General features: G+C 54.6%; 1 long non-coding RNA gene across 1 annotated transcript; it reads left to right on the plus strand.

Annotated features, from left to right (window-relative positions):
- The first annotated feature begins 10015 nt into the window (after nucleotides 1-10015).
- LOC147911484 (uncharacterized) lies at nucleotides 10016-14053 on the plus strand. The gene is made up of 3 exons (XR_015550853.1): nucleotides 10016-12092; nucleotides 12954-13070; nucleotides 13152-14053. It is a non-coding gene; the product is annotated as an uncharacterized LOC147911484 (long non-coding RNA).
- The last annotated feature ends 3025 nt before the right edge of the window (nucleotides 14054-17078 follow it).

Consider the following 17078-nt stretch of genomic DNA (forward strand, 5'->3'; position numbering starts at 1 on the left):
GTTGCTCCGTGTCCAACCCTCACAGGACAGTTGGGAAACTGAGGCCAGGAGAAGCAGGGACAGGCCTTGGGGCCACAAGGTGGGCAGAGTCCAGAGGGGAAGAGAGCATTCCAAGCTCTTAGGCCAGCCTCAGCACTTCCAAGGGGTTTGCTTTGGGAATGAGAGCCCCTAATACCCTGGGGGACCCCTGCCAACGCCCTCCCATGTAGGGCCCTTTGCTATACGCATCCCCACGTGGACACACTCACACACACAAGCATACACACACACTCTGAATGCCCAGCCCGGTCTCAGAAGGGAAGTGCTCACTGGGGAGGTGACAGGAGGAAGGAAGAAAGAGGTTGGAGGCAGCTCTGCCATGGGGCATGGGCATCCGGTCCCCTAACAACATGCCCAGGCCCATAGCATGAAGGGGAGAGATGCCAGACTGGTGGGCAGGGGGTCCCCAAGGTACACAGGGGGATGCAGGGGTTGGGGCCATCCCTAGAGCAGCCTGTAGAGAACCAGGTCTGGCGTCCTGTGGCCACCACTCTGGGCACCGGGAACTAGGATGTGACCCCCTAGGGGGGAGGGGATACAGCAGAGAAGGCCAGATCTTACGCCTCTGTAAATTGGGGGGCATAGATGGGGTGACTCTAAGGGTCCCACAGGCTTGTAGAAGAGTCTATTGACCTTCGTTCTCAATCCATGACCCACTGTTCTCTGAGTCCTTGTAAAATGCATTCCATTCCCTCGAGGTCTTGCTGAGCAGAAGGCAGCCTGAGAGCCTGGGGACTGGGGCCCCAGGCAGTGCAGAACATGGCAGAGCACTGGTCGACTTGTCTGGGGACCAGGGACAAGGCCATCCTTGTCGGAGCCTCGGGGTCCTCCTTTGGAAGTGAGGTGGAGTCATTGCCCTGGCTGGGGCGAGGAGGCCTTGTGAGTCAACGGGACACGCCAGGGCCAGTGGAGGGAAAGCAGGGAGCAAGAGAGGCTTCTGAGGTCCCTCACGTCCCTCCTGGAGCCCGCAGGTCCTGCTCCTTTGCGTCCTCGGCCCTGGTGGAACCACTGCCTTGAGGACCCCAAACAAAGAAAGGTGTGTGTTTTGCTTTCTGCTTTCCTGCCTGGGGCTGCAAGGCTGGGGCTGACCACCAGGGGTGTCCTGTGTCCACTCATGCTCAATGCAGCAAGTGCAGCAGGGAAGGGACGCCCAGGGCTCGCTCTGGGTGTTCCCCTGTCCAAAGCAACAGGCACCTTTGATTACTGGCATCCACGTCCACAATGGGAGCTGCTCAGAGGCGGGAGGGGACTCTGAGATCCTTTCATGATTCTTTCAGCTACTGTGGCCCCAGCACTCACCCTGAGCAGGGCCCATGTTAGTCCTGAGGGCAGTGCTGAAAGCACCCACATGGTCCCTGTCCTCCAGGAGCTCACAGCCTGGAGGTGGAAAGGACAAAATCATGAACAAATCCATGTGAAAAAGAAGAGAAGGTGCTACAGAGCAATGAAGCAGGGTGCTGGAGGAGGGAGGGCCTGGAGCCCCTAGGTGGGTGTAAAGGGCCTCCCTGGGGACATTTGTGCCCTGAGCAGAAGGACAAGAGGAGCCAGCCCTGCATCTGTCTGCAAACAGCGTGCTGGGGGGAAGCTCAAAGGCACAGAGACTTGGAGGCAGAAGAGGATTTGACGAGAGAGGAGGTGAGAAAAGAGCCAGTGTGGCTAGAGTGAGCTGGGGAGGAGAGAAGTGAGGGAGAGAAGATGGCAGGGCCAGACCCAGGCCTGGAAGGAGGTACTAGCTGTCTATGCTGGGTGACAGCATTAGCCTCACTTAGCACTTACGAGACCTATCATTGAGCATCTGACAGTGTCTGTACCAGGGTCCAGGCTCAGGTCAGCTGGGAGGCTCCCCGTCAAGGTCTAGCAGGAGGCTGGGGCTGTGTTCTCAACTGAAGCTCGATAGAGGCAGGAGCCATCTCGGAGATCATTCACAAGTATTGGGGCAGTGGTAGGATTCAGTTTGGATGGGGGGTTTCAGGCCTTTTCTGTCTGTGGGCTGGGACCCTCTGCCAGTTCTTTGCATTAGGGGGTGTCATAGGGAAGGAAGCTCATAATATCTGATATGGCTTCTCCTGAATAGTGGATCAGAGAGACAGAAAGAGGGAGAGCAAGAGAGACAGTGACACACAGAGATAGAAAGATGGGGAGGAGAGACAAAGAGAGTAGACACAGACAGAGACAGGGAGACAAAGAGAGAGACAGAGAGACAGGGAGAGACCAAGAAAGATACAGACAGCCAGAGACACAGAGACAGAGAGAGACAAAGAGAGAGAGAGACAGAGACAGAGAGTTAGAATGAACACAGGAGAGACAGAACCACACAGAAGTCACAGACTTTTCATTAAGCTGACCGTGGAAGTGACATCCCATCACTCGGCCCTATTCTATTGGTTAGAAGCCAGCCGCAAAGTCCATTCTCATAGAGGAGCGGGGATTACATAGGATGTGTGCCTAGGAAGTGGGAACGCTGGGAGCCGTTGTGGGGGCTGCCCACCACATAGGCTGAGATGACCACCACTCAGGCACTTGGACCTGAGTCTAAACATAACAGGAGGCCCTGGAGGGTTGCGAGCCAGAAGGAGATGATGTCTGAACGTCATTTCATTTCAACCCTCCCTAGGAACACTGGGAAACAGGCAAGAGGGGAAGTGCCTCTCCCAGACGCCCAGCAGACCCAAGCCTCTTTATGCTGTATTCTCTGCCACAGCCAGCCCTTCCTGTAATCCTTGCACTGCCAAGTCTGTGCAGGAGCTATGTGTGGGAGCAGCCCACGGGATTCACAGCCCCTGAAGGGATCTCTAGGTCTATACACCTGATGACATCCCTAGGAAGTAGATGCTAGAATGACCCCCACTACACAGAGAGGGACATGAACACAGGAGAGACCCTGAGAGGGGAGGCCCTGAGAGGCGCAGGGTTGTCCAGGGTGACATCACTGGCAAGAAGCAGGAGCGGGACTGAATTCAACTCTGTGTCCTCAAAGCTGGGGCCCTGGTTGCGTCCAGACCTCCCCAGAGGCTGTGGGGTGGACTGTGTCGGTGTGACTGTGTCTGGACAGGGTATGGAGATGGAGAGTGAGCAGTCAGCAGCCCGGGGGGCCCTTAGGAAGGTCTTGTGTGAGGAGGAAGCTTAGGTAAGGGGATCCCAGGAAGTGACCTCACAGAGCCCAACAGAACTTGGAACCCTGGTAACTAGGCACCCACATCCTAAACACAGCCCCCAAGCGAGCTCACTTCTCCAGCACTTGTCTAGAAGGAGCAACATGTTTAGTTGCTGCTTCCCGATGACCAGGGGCCGGAGCCCCAGGAAAGCCCCCAAAGACCGATGCAGATGCTGGTGCCCCTCTCACGGCCGACGGCTCTGGTCGTTTACCCGGAGGGACGGAAAGGTAACACCGGGAGGCCCAGGGAAGGCCATTCCAAACCAGGCTACCACTGTGGTCCCATCTGGGCAGCCCTACATCCCCTCCCCATGTGTGCCTGGAAGGGCGGGTTCATGTGGGTAGACCACCGTGAGCAGGAGCAGTTGGAGAGGTGTTAGAAGCCTTGGGGGGGTCGGTCAGGTTCAAAGCCCAGGTCAAGGCCGGCTGGGTGGGATGTGGAGTGCGGGGTGGTACCCTTCTACCTGAGGTTTATCCCAAGCCCCTGAGGTGTAGGTCTTTCCTCAGGGGTGGAATAATGTGCAGACACAGGTGTGTGCCTGATCTGGGAGAATTAAGTCCAGAGGGCAGAAGCAGCAGCAAGGACAGCTGGGCAGGGCTCTGATGCCTCTGGGACGGAGCCAGTCACTGTCTTTGCAGAGCTCCACGAAGAAGATCAGCGTGGAGCTGGCGGAAGGGGATATTCCATCCATCTCCCCGATGGAGGCGCCGGTGTCCCACAGGACTGGATCAGCAGCTACCGGGAGACGGTCTGCAGTGACAGTGATAAAACCCTCAGAGCCACCAGAAGACCCAGCTTCAATCCCGGGAGAACCATCATATCCACCATGTCCTGCAGCAGCCCAGGAGGCAGCTGAGGCCCCAGCATCCATGCAGGGAGCGCCATCCCCTGCACAGTCTCCTGTAGGATACCAGGAGGCAGAAGAGGCCCAAACCTCTGTGCAGGGAGAGCCATCCCCTGCACAGCCTCCTGCAGGAGACGAGGAGGCAGCTGAGATCCCTGCCTCCGTGCTGGGACAGACATCTCCTGCACAGACTCCTGCAGGACTCCAAGAGGCAGCTGAGGCCTCAGCCTCTGTGCAGGGAGAGCCATCCCCTGCACAGGCTCCTGCAGGAGAACAGGAGGCAGCTGAGGGCCCAGCCTCTGTGCAGGGAGAGCCATCCCCTGCACAGTCTCCTGCAGGAGACAGGGAGGCAGCTGAGGCCCCAGCCTCTGTGCAGGGAGAGCCATCCCCTGCACAGGCTCCTGCAGGAGAACAGGAGGCAGCTGAGGGCCCAGCCTCTGTGCAGGGAGAGCCATCCCCTGCACAGGCTCCTGCAGGAGAACAGGAGGCAGCTGAGGCCCCAGCCTCTGTGCAGGGAGAGCCATCCCCTGCACAGTCTCCTGCAGGGGACCAGGAGGCAGCTGAGGCCCCAGCCTCTGTGCAGGGAGAGCCATCCCCTGCACAGCCTCCAGCAGGAGAACAGGAGGCAGCTGAGGGCCCAGCCTCTGTGCAGGGAGAGCCAAGCCCTGCACAGGCTCATGGAGGAGAACGAGAGGCAGCTGAGGCCCCAGCCTCCGTGCAGGGAGAGCCATCCCTTGCACAGGCGCCTGCAGGAGACAGGGAGGCAGCTGAGGCCCCAGCCTCTGTGCAGGGAGAGCCATCCCCTGCACAGCCTCCAGCAGGAGAACAGGAGGCAGCTGAGGGCCCAGCCTCTGTGCAGGGAGAGCCATCCCTTGCACAGGCGCCTGCAGGAGACAGGGAGGTAGCTGAGGCCAATCTCTGCGGCCTGGGAGAGCTGGCTCAGGATCCTCCCTCATTAGCACCTCCAGTCCCACCTGTTCCATCTACTCCCTTACCACAAATTTCCTTCCCCATCCTCCTAATTGTGTTTCTCTATTTCTTGGTTTCTTTCATTGATTTTTTTTTATTGTTTATATCTTGATTATTTAAAATAAATTTCACTTTCATCTTTTAACAGTTTAATGTTTTTCATTTTAAATTGTACACTTCATGAGCATTAAGTACATTCACAATGCTGTGCAGCCATCACCACTGTATGGGTTTAGAATATTTCATTCTCCAAAAGAACACCCTGTTCTAAAAGCACTCACTCCCACTTTCTCCCTCAGGCCCTGGCAACCCCTCATCTGTTTTCTGTCACTGTTTTTTTTTTTTTTTATCTGTTCTGCATGTTTCTTATAAGTGAAATCATGCCGTAGGTGGCCATGTGTGTCTGCCCATTTATTTTCAAACGGCCTGATAGGTTTTCCTTTTCTGTTTTTATTTGAAATAGAATTTCTCTAATTTGATAGGAAAATCCCAGATGGAGTCTAGATTTGATGTATCAAAAAAAGCCCTTCTGGTAAATATGTGCATAATCTTGGGGTACAGACTGCTGTTCTAAGTGGAACACCAGAGCCAGAAGCCACACATGAAACGCGTTGCTCTTCCTGCGGCCAAAACAAGAACAAGAAAGGGTAGAAAGCTGGAAAGACAAACCACAAACTGGAGTGTATTCCTCATCACACAAGGCCAGGGAAAGGTTACGCATCCTTGTGGTCCAAAAAAACGCTCGAAAGTCAGAGTTTTAAAAAGAGATAAAGAGCAAACACATTCAACGCCAACGAGAGGTGATACACAGGGGCAGCATGTGTCAGAGATGCGCGAGCTCCCCGAGGAGGAGAGGCGCACATGGAGACACTGTGGAGAGGGCACTGGGCCCCATCAGACGGGCTGGGTTCCAGTGTGGTGACGACCAGACCTGGTGACAATGTGAGGAAGCAGAGGCCCCAGTAGACCCCTCGAGACAAGTGTGAAAGGACACTCCTCTCTGGAGACCAACCTGCAGGACCCATCGCAGTCCCCAGGGGCACGCCTGTGCTGGCGGTACTGATCCCAGGACTTCATCCCACAGAAATTCCTGCCTAACTTTTCAAAGATGTATTTTCCAGACTATTCATCACAGCACTGGTTGCAATAGCAAGCAATTGGAAGGAACGCTACTGTCCATGGCGAGGCGATGGGATCCATCCGTCCCATCTGTAAGACCACTAATATGTGATATCAGCCGGGAGACATGCATCTAGGAACATGAATCTGTGTGTGAGAGAGAGACAGAGACAGACAGAGAAAGAGAGAGACAGAGCCAGAGAGATACGTACCAAATCATCCATGGGGTTCACCTCTGGGGATGGGAATTGCCACTCGCTTCTCTTCTCCTTTAGAGGCCTGCGTGATGTTTCAACTTGATAGAATGTGCCTCTATTCCTCTTATAATTCTAACAAGATTAAAATCACATGTTAATGTTATCCATTTATCATTCATCTTTGGACTGAAGTACATTATTTAGTTTTTCTTTGTAAAGGTTTTTATTACAAAGACAATGTACGTTAATTACAGTAAAAGAATGAATTCTTTTTTTTTTTAAAGATTTTATTTATTTATTCTCCCCCCAAAGCCCCAGTAGATAGTTGTATGTCATAGCTGCACATCCTTCTAGTTGCTGTATGTGGGACGCGGCCTCAGCGTGGCTGGAGAAGCGGTGCGTCGGTGCGCGCCCGGGATCCGAAGCCGGGCCGCCAGCAGCGGAGCGTGCGCACTTAACCGCTAAGCCACGGGGCCGGCCCTGAATTCTAAGGGAATTAAGAATTAAGTGGAAACTGAGGAGTGCCCTTAACAGGCAGTGTTCACCGTTTCAGTCCTTTGCCTTTGTATGCACGTGTGTGTGCACGTGTGTGCATGTGCCCATTCAGCTGTGTGCATCTGTATGCACATGGGTATGTCTATGTGCAAGTGTGTGTGGGTGTGCACTTGCGGCTATCGTGTGGGAAGGACTGCAGGGAGTGTGCTCTTCTGGAACCTGATTTCCCCAGGGCTGGACCCTGGCCAGTCAATCCTCTTCCTCCTCTGCGCCGGCCTCAGAATTGCCTAAGAGCCTCTGCTGGGCAACACGGATCATTTCTGATTTTTCACTCCCGTCATCGTGCTGAAAGGAACACCTGCATCCATAAATCTCTACTTCTTTAGGACCGATCCCTAGAGGCGGAGATTCTGGCTCATAATGTAAACGTGATGTTAAGGTGTTGGTCACAGTCTCTGACACCCAAGGTCTCCTTCTACCCTGTGATCTTGTTTGGGAACAGGGAGTCCAGAGACCCTGAAGCAGAGACCTGAGGGAGGGAGGGAGAAGGAGGAGCAGCTAGGATGCAGGGGATGAAGGTACCTGGGGTGACCTGCCCAGCTGGAAGGCCTCGCTCCTGTTGCTTCTGTCCCTACCACTCCCCTCACCCCTGGCCCCGCCCCTAACACACCTAACCCCGCTTTGGCCTTGCCCATGCCCCTCCTGCTCCCTAACTCACCTGAGCTGAGCAGCCTGGCCTGCCATCCAGGACAGATGATGATGAGGGTCTGGACACTCCTGCCTGCTCCCTCTCCCTCCAAGCAGAGAACCCCATCCTCAGTCAGGAAAGTACATCTAGGTCAGTGCAGTGAGTCACAGGGACCTCCTTGAACATGCTCCCTCCAGGGGGAGTTCTCAGTTGCAACAGCAGGACCCACTTGAGCTTGTGTGAGCAGAAGTGACTTTTACAAGACAGAGCGGAGGTGTCATAGAAGGTGCCAGAAGGTCAGAGCACGGGGCTAGAGGCTTTGGAGAAGGTCATCGTGCCCAAAGCATACCTCAGGGTTTTCCAGGAGTGATGGCTGCCTCAGGCACTGTGCCAGCCCCAGCCCACATATCCAGCACATTCAGCCTCTGCGATGGAGGGGCCCTGCTCAGTGGGGATGAGGGAGAGAGCCCTGGTGACCTCGGAGAGGCATTGCCATTGGAGCCTCGGTTTCCTCACCTGTGAAGTGGGGTGGCAGCCGACCTTTCATGGTGGTGTCAGACAAGTTCGCTGAGGCTGCACCTGGAGTGCCCTGCACCTTCTCAGATCTCAACAGCTGCTAGCTCTAATGAAGAGGAATCAAGAGAGGAGAGATGGGGCTGGGTCCTGGATCCCCACCTGGCTGGCTGACTGCCGTGGGACGAGATGGGGTGGAGAAAGGCATTCCAGAGGAACAGCGGAGTCAGAGCGAGTAGGGCATGCCTGGGGGGATATCAGAGCGGGCAGAGGCGAAGGGCCCCAGGGGGCTCTGAGTGGGGTGACATCAGCAGGAACAGCTCACGGTGATGAGCACTTACCGGGGCCTCTGTTCTCCTCTTGAGCTATCTCCTTGAATCCTCCCCACAACTCCTTGGGGGAGGAGCAATTATTGTCTTCATTTCACTGATGAGGAAACTGAGCCTCAAAGAGACTTGCCCCCTCTGTGCCCTGCAGAGTGGCAGAGCTGGGATTTGAACCCAGTGCCTCTTAGACCCCTTGGGCCTGCCTGAGAAGGGCTCCTCCATGCTGAGAGAGGGACCTCTTTTCCCTAAAGTTCTGAGAACTTTTGGTCCTGATGCCCAGAGAGACCTCACTCTGTGGGGGCATAGGCTGGTCCTTGGTACTGGGAGAGCCCACAGCGCCCACAGCTGGCCATTCCCCGGCCACCATACCCAGCCCCAGGCAGACGGAGTGGCCCTGTCCCTTTAGTTCAGTGATGGCTGGAGGCCAGAAGGGTGCAGGCCCCAGGGAGGCCAGGACCCCTGAGCCCGAGGAGGCCACAGTGCAGGACAGTGGTTTGGAATGATCCAAAGTCAGAGAAACAGGGGTCCTAGTCCCTGATCAGCCTCTTTCTAGCTGGTGATGCAGGTGAGGCTCTCAGCCTGTTTCCCCATCTGTACAATGAGGAAATAACTTGGCCTCCTGATGGGCTGTTGGGAGACTTCCCTGAGGAATTGCTTGAGCATCTCTAGCCTGGTGCCCGGAGCGTGTTAAGAGCCCCCTGCCAGGCTGTCACAGTGGTCCTCCAGGGCGCAGGGTCTGGGAAGTCCCTCCTCAGGTTCCCTTCCTGCTGCCCTGCTCCCGGGAACATTCAGCATTGTTTGAGGAGGAGCTGAAGAAGATCCAGGACCACACTGTGTTGCAGGTGACGGAGGCTCAGCGCTGGGAGGACAGCTGGACATGCTCCATGCCACTGTCCAGGGCTTGTGCTGTGACCCCCTGTGAGCCCGCCACAGATAAAGGCTCCTCCTGTGTGGATCCAGCTTCTGTGGTTTACTCACTTATTGCTTCATTCACCCAGTCATTCCTTCACTCATTCCTTCACTCACTCACTCCTGCACTCATGTACTCATTCATGCATTCGTTCATTGTTTCACTCACTCATTCAGCCAATACGTTCTGGTCCCTGCCATGGGCCGAGCACTGTAACTTCACCAGTGAGTATGACCCCACGTGGTCCCTGCCCACCTGGAGCTCACATCCACTGTGTGACCTGAAAGAGGGCTGTCCCTCGGGTTAGCAGGGGTGATGAGCACCAGGAATCCACTTCTGAAAGTAGAGGCCACCCATGCAAAGAAAAGAACGGCAGCCTGTCTAAACAACGTGGAGATTCACTGACGAGTGTGGCCGTGCAGGGTAGGCCCCCGAACAGTGGAAGAGCCATTAACAAGGAGGGTGACAGGACAGAGGCTTCCAAGGAGAAAGATTTAAGTGTTAGAGGATCACAGAGGACTTAGGAAAATCGTGAGGCCCTGGAACATGTTACTGAAATGCTATTATTGGCCGTAAAAATGTGATACAAATACCCAGTCCACTCTGGATTACTTCTCATTGGTTGTAGGAATGAGTGCACACTTGTGATTAGAACCCACATTTTGTTAAATATAGCATATCTTTATTTTTCTTAACTTTTAATTATTTTTTTTTGTCGATGAAGTGCCAAGCATGGGTTTTCTCCGTTCTTTTGTTTGCATGGGTGGCCTCTACTTTCAGAAGTGGATTCCTGGTGCTCATCACCACTGCTAACCCGAGGGACAGCCCTCTTTCTGATCACACAGTGGATGTGAGCTCCAGGTGGGCAGGGACCACGTCGGGTCATACTCACTGGTGAAGTTACAGTGCTCGGCCCATGGCAGGGACCAGATCGTATTGGCTGAATGAGTGAGTGAAACAATGAACGAATGCATGAATGAGTACATGAGTGCAGGAGTGAGTGAGTGAAGGAATGAGTGAAGGAATGACTGGGTGAATGAAGCAATAAGTGAATAAACCACAGAAGCTGTATCCACACAAGAGGAGCCTTTATCTGTGGCGGGCTCACAGGGGGTCACAGCACAAGCCCTGGACGGTGGCATGGAGCATGTCCAGCTGTCCTTCCAGTGTTGAGCCTCCGTCACCTGCAACACAGTGTGGTCCTGGATCTTCTTCAGCTCCTCCTCAAAAGTTGCTGAATGTTCCCGGGAGCAGGGCAGCAGGAAGGGAACCTGAGGAGGGACTTCCCAGACCCTGCGCCCTGGAGGACCACTGTGACAGCCTGGCAGGGGGCTCTTAACACGCTCCAGGCACCAGGCTAGAGATGCTCAAGCCATTCCTCAGGGAAGTCTCCCAACAGCCCATCAGGAGGCCAAGTCATTTCCTCATTGTACAGATGGGGAAACTGAGGCTGAGAGCCTCACCTACATCACCAGCTAGAAAGAGGCTGAGCAGTGACTAGCACCCCTGTTTCTCTGACTTTGGATCATTCCAAACCACTGTCCTGCACTGTGGCCTCCTCGGGCTCAGGGGTCCTGGCCTCCCTGGGGCGTGCACCCTTCTGGCCTCCAGCCATCACTGAACTAAAGGGACAGGGACACTCCGTCTGCCTGGGGCTGGGTATGGTGGCCGGGGAATGACCAGCCGTGGGCGCTGTGGGCTCTCCCAGTACCAAGGACCAGCCTATCCCCACGCAGAGTGAGGTCTCTCTGGGTATCAGGACCAAAAGTTGTCAGAACTGTAGGGAAAAGAGGTCCCTCCCTCAGCATGGGGGAGCCCTTCTCAGGCAGGCCCTATGGGGTCTAAGAGGCACTGGGTTCAAATCCCGGCTCTGCCACTCTGCAGGGCACAGACGGGGCAAGTCTCTTTGAGCCTCAGTTTCCTCATCAGTAAAATGAAGACAATAATTGTTCCTCCCCCAAGGAGTTGTGGGGAGGATTCAAGGCGATAGCTCAAGAGGAGAACAGAGGCCCCGGTAAGTGCTCATCACCGTGAGCTGTTCCTGCTGATGTCACCCCACTGAGATCCCCCTGGGGCCCTTCGCTTCTGCCCACTCTGATCTCCCACCAGGCATGCCCTACTCGCTCTGACTCCGCTGTTTCTCTGGAATGCCTTTCTCCACCCCATCTCGTCCCACGGCAGTCAGCCAGCCAGGTGGGGATCCAGGACCCAGCCCCATCTCTCCTCCCGTGATTTCTCTTCATTAGAGCTAATAGCTGTTGAGATCTGAGAAGGTGCAGGGCACTCCAGGTGCAGCCTCAGCGAACTTGTCTGACACCACCATGAAAGGTCGGCTGCCACCCCACTTCACAGGTGAGGAAACCGAGGCTCCAATGGCAGTGCCTCTCCGAGGTAACCAGTGCTCTCTCGCTCATCCCCACTGAGCAGGGCCCCTCCATCGCAGAGGCTGAATGTGCTGGATATGTGGGCCGGGGCTGGCACAGTGCCTGAGGCAGCCATCACTCCTGGAAGACCCTGAGGTGTGCTTTGGCACAATGACCTTCTCCAAAGCCTCCAGCCCCGTGCTCTGACCTTCTGGCACCTTCTATGACACCTCCACTGTGTCTTGTCAAAGTCACTTCTGCTCACACAAGCTCAAGTGGGTCCTGCTGTTGCAACTGAGAACTCCCCCCGGAGGGAGCATGTTCAAGGAGGTCCCTGTGACTCACTGCACTGCCCTAGATGTGCTTTCCCTACTGAGGATGGGGCTCTCTGCTTGGAGGGAGAGGGAGCAGGCAGGAGTGTCCAGACCTTCATCATCATCTGTCCTGGATGGCAGGCCAGGCTGCTCAGCTCAGGTCAATTAGGGAGCAGGAGGGTCATGGGCAAGGCCAAAGTGGAGTCAGGTGTGGTAGGGGCGGGGCCAGGGGTGAGGGGAGTGGTAGGGCCAGAAGGAACAGGAGCGGGGCCTTCCAGCTGGGCAGGTCACCCCAGGTACCTTCATCCCCTGCATCCTAGCTGCTCCTCCTTCTCCCTCCCTCCCTCAGGTCTCTGCTTCAGGGTTTCTGGAATCCCCGTTCCCAAACAAGATCACAGCGTAGAAGGAGACCTTGGGTGTCAGACTGTGACCAACACCTTAACATCACATTTACATTATGAGCCAGAATCTCCACCTCTAGGGATCAGTCCTAAAGAAGTAGAGATTTATGGATGCAGGTGTTCCTTTCAGCACGATGACGGGAGTGAAAAATCAGAAATGATCCGTGTTGCCCAGCAGAGGCTCTTAGGAAATTCTGAGGCTGACACAGAGGAGGAAGAGGATTGACTGGCCAGGGTCCAGCCCTGGGGAAATCAGGTTCCAGAAGAGCACACTCCCTGCAGTCCTTCCCACATGATAGACGCAAGTGCACACACACACACACTTGCACATAGACATACCCATGTGCATACAGATGCACACAGCTGAATAGGCACATGCACACACGTGCACACACACGTGCATACAAGGGCAAAGGACTGAAACGGTGAACACTGCCTATTAAGGTCACTCCTCAGTTTCCACTTAATTCTTAATTCCCTTAGAATTCATTCTTTTACTATAATAAAAGTTCATTGTCTTTGTAATAAAAACCTTTACAAAGAAAAACTACATAATGTACTTCAGTCCAAAGATGAGTGATAAATGGATAACATTAACCATGTGATTTTAATCTTGTTAGAATTATAAGAGGAATAGAGGCACATTCTATCAAGTTGAAACATCACGCAGGTCCCTAAAGGAGAAGAGAAGTGAGTGGCAATTCCCATCCCCAGAGGTGAAGCCCATGGACGATTTGGTGCGTATCTCTCTGGGTCTGTCTCTCTCTTTCTGTCTGTCTGTCTCTGTCTCTCGCTCACACACAGATTCATTTTCATAGATGCATGTCTCCCGGCTGATATGACATATACGTGGTCTTACAGATGGGAAGGATGGATCCCATCGCCTCGCCATGGACAGTAGCGTTCCTTCCAATTGCTTGCTATTGCAACCAGTGCTGTGATGAATAGTCTGGAAAATACATCTTTGAAAAGTTGGGCAGGAATTTCTGTGGGATGAAGTCCTGGGATCAGCACCGCCAGCACAGGCGTGCCCCTGGGGACAGCGATGGGTCCTGCAGGCTGGTCCCCAGAGAAGAGTGTCCTTTCACACTTGTCTCTAGGGGTCTTCTGGGGCCTCTGCTTCCTCACATTGTCACCAGGGCTTGTCGTCACCACACTGGAACCCTGCCCATCTTATGGGGCCCAGTGCCCTCTCCACAGTGTCTCCATGTGCGCGTCTCCTCCTCGGGGAGCTCGAGCATCTCTGACACATGCTGCCCCTGTGTAGCGCCTCTCGTTGGCGTTGAATGTGTTTGCTCTTTATCTCTTTTTAAAACTCTGACTTTCGAGCATTTTTTTGGACCACAAGGAGGCGTAACCTTTCCCTGGCCTTGTGTTATGAGGATACATTCCGGTTTATGGTTTGTCTTTCCAGCTTTCAATCCTTTTCTTGTTTTTGTTTTGGCCGCATGAAGAGCAACGCGTTTCGTGTGTGGCTTCTGGCTCTGGTGTCCCACTTAGAACAACAGTCTGTACCCCAAGATTATGCACATATTTACCAAAAGGGCTTTCTTTGATACATCAAGTCTAGACTCCATCTGGGATTTTCCTATCAATTTAGAGAAATTCTATTTCAAATAAGAACAGAAAAGGAAAAGCCATCAGGCCGTGTGAAAATGAGTGGGCAGACACAATGGCCACCTACAGCATGATTTCACTTATAGGAAACATCCAGAACAGATAAAAAGAAAAAAAAAACCAGTGACAGAAAACAGATTAGGGGTTGCCAGGGCCCGAGCGAGAAATGGGGAGTGACTGCTTTTAGAATAGGGTTTCCTTTTGGAGAATGAAATATTCTGAACCCAGACAACGGTGATGGATGCACAGCATTGTGAATGTACTTGATGCTCATGAAGTGTACAATTTAAAATGAAAAACAGTAAATTGTTAAAAGATGAAAGTTAAATTTATTTTAAATATTCAAGATATAAACAATAAAAACAAAGCAATGAAAGGAACCAAGAAAGAAACAAATACAATAGGCAGGGTGGGGAAGGAAATGTGTGGTAATGGAGCAGGTGGAACAGGTGGGATTGGAGGTGCTAATGAGGGAGGTTCGCGAGCCAGATCTCCCAGGCCGCAGAATTTGGCCTCAGCTGCCTCCCTGTCTCCTGCAGGCACCTTGCAGGGGATGGCTCTCCCTGCACGGAGGCTGGGGCCTCAGCTGCCTCCCTGTCTCCTGCAGGAGCCTGTGCAGGGCATGGATCTCCCTGCACAGAGGCTGGGGTCTCAGCTGCCTCCTGTTCTCCTGCATGAGCCTGTGCAGGGAATGGCTCTGCCTTCACGGAGGCTGGGGCCTCAGCTGCATCTCATTCTCCTGCAGGAGGCTGTGCAGGAGATGTCTGTCCCTGCATGGAGGCTCGGGCCACAGCTGCCTCCCTGTCTCCTGCAGGAGCCTGTGCAAGGGATGGCGCTACCTGCACGGAGGCAGGGACCTCAGCTGCCTCCTCGTCTCCTGCAGGAGGCTGTGCAGGGTATGGCTCTCCCTGCACAGAGGTTTGGGCCTCTTCTGCCTCCTGGTATCCTACAGGATCCTGTGCAGGGGATGGCGCACCCTGCTTAGAGGTTGGGCCCTCAGCTACCTCCTGTTCTCCTGCAGGAGGCTGTGCAAGGGATGGCTCTCCCTGCACAGAGGCTGGGGCCTCAGCTGCCTCCTGGTCTCCTGCAGGAGACTGTGCAGGGGATGGCTCTCCCTGCACGGAGGTTGGGGCCTCAGCTGCCTCCTGGTCTCCTGCAGGAGACTGTGCAGGGGATGGCTCTCCCTGCACGGAGGTTGGGGCCTCAGCTGCCTCCTGGAGTCCTGCAGGCGGCTGTGCAGGAGATCTCTGTTCCAGCACGGAGGCAGAGATCTCAGCTGCCTCCTCATCTCCTGCAGGAGGCTGTGCAGGGGATGGCTCTCCCTGCACAGAGGTTTGGGCCTCTTCTGCCTCCTGGTATCCTACAGGATCCTGTGCAGGGGATGGCGCACCCTGCTTGGAGGCTGGGCCCTCAGCTGCCTCCTGGTCTGCTGCAGGACATGGTGGATATGATTGTTCTCCCGGGATTGAAGCTGGGTCCTCTGGTGGCTCTGAAGGTTTTATCACTGCCACTGCAGACACTCTCCCTGTAGCTGCTGATCCAGTCCTGTGGGACACCGGCGCCTCCATCGGTGAGATGGATGGAATATCCCCTTCCACCAGCTCCACGCTGATCTCCTGTCTGGAGCTCTGCAAAGACAGTGACTGGCTCCGTCCCAGAGGCATCAGAGCCCTGCCCAGATGTCTTTGCTGTTGCTTCTGCCCTCTGGACCTAATTCTCCCAGATCAGGCACACACCTGTGTCTGCACAGTATTCCACCCCTGAGGAAAGACCTACACCTCAGGGGCTTGTGATAAACCTCAGGCAGAAGGGCGCCACCCCAGCACTCCATGTCCCACCCAGCCGGCCTTGACCTGGGCTTTGAACCTGACCGACCCCCCCCAGGCTTCTAACACCTCACCGACTGCTCCTGCTCACGGTGGTCCACCCACATGAACCCGCCCTTCCAGGAACACATGGGGAGGGGATGTAGGGCTGCCCTGATGGGACCACAGTGGTAGCCTGGTTTGGAATGGCCTTCCCTGAGCCTCCCGATTTTACCTTTCCATCCCTCCGGGTAAATGGCCACAGCCGTCGACCGTGAGAGGGACACCAGCATCTGCATCGGTGTTTTGGGGCTTTCCTGGGGCTCTGGCCCCTGGACATCTGGAAGTAGCAACTAAACATGTTGCTCCTTCTAGACAAGTGCTAGACAAGTGAGCTCGCTTGGGGGCTGTATTTAGGATGTGGGTGCCTAGTTACCAGGGTTCCAAGTTCTGTTGGGCTCTGTGAGGTCACTTCCTGGGATCCCCTTACCTAAGCTTCCTCCTCACACAAGACCTTCCTAAGGGTCCCTCGGGCTGCTGACTGCTCACTCTCCATCTCCACACCCTGTCCAGACACAATCACACCAACACAGTCCACCCCACAGCCTCTGGGGAGGTCTGGACACAACCAGGGCCCCAGCTTTGAGGACACAGAGTTGAATTCAGTCCCGCTCCTGCTTCTTGCCAGTGATGTCACCCTGGACAACCCTGCGCCTCTCAGGGCCTCCCCCGTGTCCCTGTCTGTGTAGTGGGGGTCATTCTAGCATCTACTTCCTAGGGATGTCATCATGTGTATAGACCTAGAGATCCCTTCAGAGCCTGTGAAACCATGGGCTGCTCCCACACGTAGCTCCTGCACAGACTTGGCAGTGCCAAGATTACAGAAATGGCTGGCTGTAGCAGAGAATACAACGCAAAGAGGCTTGGGTCTGCTGGGCGTCTGGGAGAGGCACTTCCCCTCTTGCCTGTTTCCCAGTGTCCCTAGGGAGGGTTGAAATGAAATGACGTTCAGACATCATCTCCTTCTGGCTCGCAACCCTCCAGGGCCTCCTGTTATGTTTAGACTCAGGTCCAAGTGCCTGAGTGGAGGTCATCTCAGCCTATGTGGTGGGCAGCCCACACAATGGCTCCCAGCGTTCCCACTTCCTAGGCACACATCCTTTGTAATCCCCGCTCCTCGAGGAGAATGGACTTTGCGGCTGGCTTCTAACCAACAGAATAGGGCCGAGTGATGGGATGTCACTTCCACGGTCGGTTTAATGAAAAGTCTGTGACTTCTGCCTGTTTCTGTCTTTCCTGTGTTCATTCTATCTCTCTGTCTCT

Source organism: Ceratotherium simum, unplaced genomic scaffold (assembly GCF_057802395.1).
Source record: "Ceratotherium simum simum isolate JZ-2026a unplaced genomic scaffold, ASM5780239v1 HiC_scaffold_43, whole genome shotgun sequence".
Lineage (NCBI taxonomy): Eukaryota > Metazoa > Chordata > Mammalia > Perissodactyla > Rhinocerotidae > Ceratotherium > Ceratotherium simum.